Genomic DNA, 6314 nt, shown 5'->3' with positions numbered 1-6314 from the left:
GTGTGTGTGTGTGTGTGTGTGTGTGTGTGTGTGTGTGTAAGTAATTAAATCCTGAAATTCATTTGTCAGAGATATATGAATATTAACATTTAAATATAAATGTATGTTGACACTCCATCTTCGACTTTCTTATGTAATGCTAATTTTTCTCTCTCTGATTATAGACTTTCTCCACGATTATTCAGATCATCTGAAGACTCTGACATTCACTTATTTACCACATCAACAACACTTCACACTGATGAAATGATACACTATAGATGAATCACTTTAACCGTCACATTCACCACAAGCTGAAGAAGATCTCACGGCTTCCGTCTTATATAAGGTGCTCTGGACATAAACACCAGCTGTTATTTTTCAGCATGTGGAACATAACATTCAGCAATTACGCTGTGGTGGAGATGTAGGTGGGTATGAGATCTTTAGCGTGAACGCGTTCTCCATCTCCTTTAGTGTGGATGAGAGCTGCTGCTGCTGTAATGTGAAGGTGACTGACTGTACACTTGATTCATCACTGATGGAGAGATACTGTTATTCCAAGGCTGGATAATAAAACACAGAATGCAGAACCTGGAAATCTTTTCTACTAATTTCTACACACACATTAGGGCTTTTACACACATATACATTTAAAATGTACAGTCTTTCTTAATGTTCCAGATTAGTCTCAATTGCACTTTTTAACACTCTGAATGCAAATATTCCAGATGAACCACATACTGAAGCTTCAAGTCAACATGCAATCAAAAATTCACCCTAATAACACCTACATTCAATTTGTTTTTTCAGTTCTGCTGATAATACTATCTGCAATATATTTTATATACATTATTTTACAGGATATATATATATATATATATATATATATATATATATATATTACATTAATATGTTTCTATGTTGCCGGCGCATCGGTTGTCATGGAGATGATGGGACTTATTTAAGCTGAAACCTCAGCTTTGGTTGGAAGGAAAGGGAAAAAAACACGACAGAAAAAGAGAGGTCTGTGTGTGTTTTCATCTCATTAGATTTAGATGTTTTTTAACCCACAGTCAAAAAAAAAAGGCTACAAAACGGATCCGTGCCACGCAAGTCTTATAGTGTTTCATTAGAGAAAGTGAAACAAGCTTTCAGTCTAATTAAATGACTTGCAGAGAGCAGCATATCCTTTCATAACCCGTGATTTCTCTCCTGAGCTCTCTGCAAAACCACACGACGAGCTCTTTCTGCACTATGTTGTGAGCGTTTATTGTGTTTTGTTGAGGGTTTCAGGCAGGTTTCTATTTGCACCGTTCATCTGAGCACGCACTTTAATTGTCTCACAATGAAATAAGCAATAGCCGGTTAGAAAAACTCAATAACCTCAGGTGGATGCGAGCAAGGGTCTGTTAAAAGCTAAATAAAACCGTGTCAACAACACAGCGGTTTCACTTATGTAAAGTGATTTGATTTTATGTTGTCTTCAAAGCAATAGTTCACCCAAAAATGAAACGTGTCTGAAAATGTTTTCACCGTCAGGTCATCCAGGATGAAGATGAGTTTGTTTCTTCATCAGGTTTGGAGAAATGTAGCATTGCATCAGTGTCTCAGCAATGGATGCTCTGCAGTGAATGGGTGCCGTCAGAATGAGAGTCCAAACAGCTGATAAAAACATCACAATAATCCACAAGTAATCCACAGCACTCCAGTCCATCAGTTAACATCCGGAGAAGACAAAAGCTGAAACAAATCCATCAAGTCGTTTTTAACTTTAAACTGTTTCTTCTTGCTAATGTACGAGTCCATAATCCATAATAACGCTTCCTCCAGTGAAAAAGTCCATCTCCTGTTGTCTCTCACATCAAAATCACATTTGTTATTTGTTTAGAGCTGTTTTGGACTGTTTTGGCTTGTAAACACTGCTTGATCTGTGCAGATTTCTCTCCTGATTCAGAGCAGACCACTTTTTCACTGGAGGAAGCAGAGGTTTGAAGTTAAAAACGTCTTTGTCACGATCTCTAGCTGGAGTGCCCATCCTGTACCCTATACCATTCACCCCGGACTCCATTTCCCATAATCCTTTGCTCGGACTCATTATCAATTGCAAGCACCTGTCTCTCATCACCTCATCAGTCTCACACTATAAGAATGGCACACACACACTCTCACATCGCTGGTGATTGAAAGTTTTAATATTTTCCTAGTTTCCTGTGTGTTCCTTGTTTTCCAAGTTTTGCCTTGCCTTGGTGTTTTTGACCCTGGACTGTTTCCTCGATTCTGATTGTCTGCTGCCTGCCCTTACCATTGCCTGTTATCTGGATTACTCTTTTGCCTCTGCCTTGGTTATTACTGTTTGCTGTTACTGGACCCTGCCTGCATGATTACGCCTTGTTTATTAAAGCCTGCATTTGGATCCCCAACTCCATTGTCGCCTCCCTCGTTACAGTCTTAATGCTGGATTTGTTTCAGCTTTTGTCTTCTCCAGATGTTAACTGATGGACTGGAGTGGTGTGGATTATTGTGATGTTTTTATCAGCTGTTTGGACTCTTATTCTGACGGCACCCATTCATTGCAGAGCATCCATTGCTGAGACATTGATGCAATGCTACATTTCTCCAAACCTGATGAAGAAACAAACTCATCTTGCTGAGCAAAAGTGTGGCTGTACAATCTTCTGTAATGCTCACCATTAAAAAATTAAATTACTAAAGAAAACATGAATGCTGCCTTCACACAGTTTGACTATTTGTGTAGATTTACTTGAATAAATATCCATCACTGAGTTAACTAAAAACAAACAGATAGTGGGTTAAATTTAGTTTAGTGGTTGCAATGAGGATGGGTTAATGACGGAGGTCGACATACAAGCCCGTTTTCTGATTTATTAATGAAATAGTTCAACCAAAAATGAGAATTAATTTATTCACCCTCAAAAGACGTCTTGCACCAAATTTGGTGCCAGTGAAACCAAAGGCCGAAGAGAACCGATTGTGATGGCCACTGGTCACAATATGCTTACAGTGAATGCAAAAGAGCATCGTAAACATTGTTCTCCATTTCTCTGTTCCACTGAAGAAAGAAAGTCACAAGCACACGTCATCTCATATAGATGTCGGGTTTTCAGCTGCTTCTGAGAGATATAAAATGAACTTAATTTTCATACTCCCAAATGTGATGAAATTGGAAAAGACTTCAATATTAAACAAAGTGGGATTATTGCATTGCACACTAAAGGGTATGAAATAAGAATCAAATGAAGTTATCCTTTTTCAGCAATTTATGAGTAGTATTGGAGTGTAACATAATCCTTCTGCTAGAGTGTCTTTGCATAATGATGATCAGCGGGACAAAAGCAACTCACAGACATCTATCGTTCTCGGTAAGACAATCCCATCTGTGATGCTAGACAGACAGACAGAGACAGACAGACAGACAGACAGACGGATGGACGCCCAACAGACAGACAGATACAGACAGACAGATAGATACAGACAGACAGACACAGACAAACAGATACAGACAGACAGATACAAACAAACAAACAAACAGATAGACAGATACAGACAGACAGATACAGACAGACACAGATACAGACAGACAGACAAATACAAACAAACAGATAGACAGACAGATACAAACAAACAGATACAGATAGACAGATACATGCAGACGGACAGATACAGACAGACAGACACAAACAAACAGATACAGATAGACAGATACAGACAGACAGACAGATACAAACAAACAGATACAGATAGACAAATACAGACAGACAGACAGACAGACAGATACATGCAGACAGACAGATACAGACAGACAGACAGACAGATACAAACAAACAGATACAGATAGACAGATACAGACAGACAGACAGATACATGCAGACAGACAGATACAAACAAACAGATACAGATAGACAGATACAGACAGACAGATACAGACAGACAGACAGACAGATACAAACAAACAGATACAGACAGACAGACAGACACATGCAGACAGACAGATACAGACAGACAGACAGACAGATACAAACAAACAGATACAGACAGACAGACAGACACATGCAGACAGACAGATACAGACAGACAGACAGACAACAACACAAATACAGACAGACAGACAACCGACACACACACAGACAGATACAGATAGACAGACAGACAACCGACACACACAGACAGAAACAGACAGACAGACAGACTCCAGGATCTTGTTACGGTGATGATGGCCTTTGTTGTGAACATCAGCGGTTGGTCAATGAACAAGTGTGCTTCATATTTGTCCATGTGCCAGATCTGATTACTAATAAAAAATTGTCCACTAACAACATTCCAGTGGCAAAATGTGCCATGAATCTGTTTAATGTAATGTTTTATTGATGTTTTTTCTTCTATTTTTTCTTTTAGTTTTGAAATTTTATTTAAAGTTGTAAACCAAAAACACCCAGTTGTGTTATTCCTTGGCTGTATTTATTCTCTAAATATACCGGAATAAAAATAACTATTTAAACTCAGTATATATACATATAGATAGATTTCAGAGTGTACCGTATATTTTAACTGGTTCACTAACAACATGTCAGAGGCTAAATGTGTCATGAATCTGTTTTATTTACCGTTTTATTGATCAATTTATTTTTAAGTTGTAGATCAAAAACACCCAGTTGTGTTCTTGCTAGCTGAATTTACTCTCTTAATATAACAGAATAAAAAATAACAAGTAATGCAAGTTATGCAACTATAAATAAAAAGTAAATAAATTAATATTTTATATGAAATACTATAATACCAAAAAATAGAAAAAAATTGTTAGTTATTTGAGTCTGCCCCCCCATTTTCTTTAATAGTAATGCAATATAAAATAGAAACATGGTGCCCATCAATGTCCAGACAACAACACTGATCATAACAAAAGCAGTTTTGATGCATCGTCTGTCAAACTGTCAAATGACATACTACTATACTACTTCTTTTACCAGTATGTTCACTATGAAGACGACACTAGCTGTATTAAACATGCAGCATAATGAGATCATTTGACACCAACTTTTGAAATGTTTATCATTACTAGTGCATACTGTAATGCAATAATATACAGCACATGGTAGATGTACAGTATTCCATTCCAAAGCATTCCTACTGTACAGTAATGTTGCTGCTAGAATGTGGCTTTGCTGTATGTTCAGTATGTAGGTGTGACGTCCAGGATACCCAAAAAACCACTGAAGAACACGTCGACACACAGATAATGTGAACACATAAAGATTAAACGCCTGTAGCTTGGCTTGAAAACAGCTCACATCTACTTTACACATCATGCGCTCCATCATCTCCAGCATCACTGAGAGAGACAGCATTCAGCAAGCCTTACATAAACCTGACGTGACAAGATGGTTCCTCTCTCTCTCTCCACTGTGACAGTTAACTCTGTACAAGGAAAAATGTCAAAAATATTTAGCCACACTTAACTGGAGTTCATTACGGAGCCCCGCGGCAGCAGCGACCGGCTGCTAATGGCATTGACTCCCAGATACAAATCTATTTATAAAAATGTTTTTAGCCAGCGATCTAATTTACTTAATATCAAATAATTATGCAGCCACAATTAGATTAACAATGTTTACGTTCCTAAAAATACAGACATGACGTGTGTCCATGTTAAAGCTTGATTTGATCCTAGAAATCCGTTTCCTAAAATGCCACACTGAAAATATATGTCGCAGTTATGTTCAGTTGGACTCGATTTTCTGCTTGCACTTTTGAGTTTGTTGCCATAGTGACCTAGTTAAGTTAATCATTCTCTCTTGTATTTAGCTCTAGCTGTTTCAGTTTGCTTTGTCTGGCCTCGTCTATACTACGAATTCTGTGCTTCTGATTGATATTAAAGACTTTTGATCCTTGCTCTTCGTCTTCGAGCGAGTATCTGACCACAAGTCGTGACAATATGCATGTGAACAATCGTGACATACAGTATATGTAAACTATTCACATAGAAACCATATGGAGGATTGCATGCCATAAACATTTATGATCTAATTATGTTTTAGACTGCTTATATTGCAGTTGTTTCTTCAAGACGACATTGAGAGCAAATGGAATTTTAACCCTCTGATGCTCTTCAGTGATTTTTGACTGAATTTTTACTTCATTGGAATGGTACGAGTCTTGGTAAAGATTTTGGCATTTGCAATGTGAACACACACACACAAAATCACTGACATGATTTCAAGTACTAATAAAAACTATACATAGAGATATTTAAAATATATATTTACAAAAATTAAAACTTAAAGAATAACAATTCAAAAACGTCAATTTCTCTCTCT

The 6314-nt window shown here is 37.4% G+C and overlaps 1 long non-coding RNA gene across 1 annotated transcript in view; it reads left to right on the top strand.

Moving 5' to 3' along the window:
• Nucleotides 1–6314, top strand: part of LOC107681277 (uncharacterized) — a 20831-nt gene that overhangs the window by 5806 nt on the left and 8711 nt on the right. The window contains exon 2 of the long non-coding RNA XR_001633235.1: nt 2489–2490. This is a non-coding gene — a long non-coding RNA (uncharacterized LOC107681277). The remainder of the gene's footprint in view (nt 1–2488; nt 2491–6314) is intronic.

Source organism: Sinocyclocheilus anshuiensis, unplaced genomic scaffold (assembly GCF_001515605.1).
Source record: "Sinocyclocheilus anshuiensis isolate Anshui unplaced genomic scaffold, SAMN03320099.WGS_v1.1 scaffold1632, whole genome shotgun sequence".
Taxonomy (NCBI): Eukaryota; Metazoa; Chordata; class Actinopteri; order Cypriniformes; family Cyprinidae; genus Sinocyclocheilus; species Sinocyclocheilus anshuiensis.
Note: the sequence above shows the minus strand (reverse complement) of the source record. Positions and strands in the feature narration are given on the sequence as shown.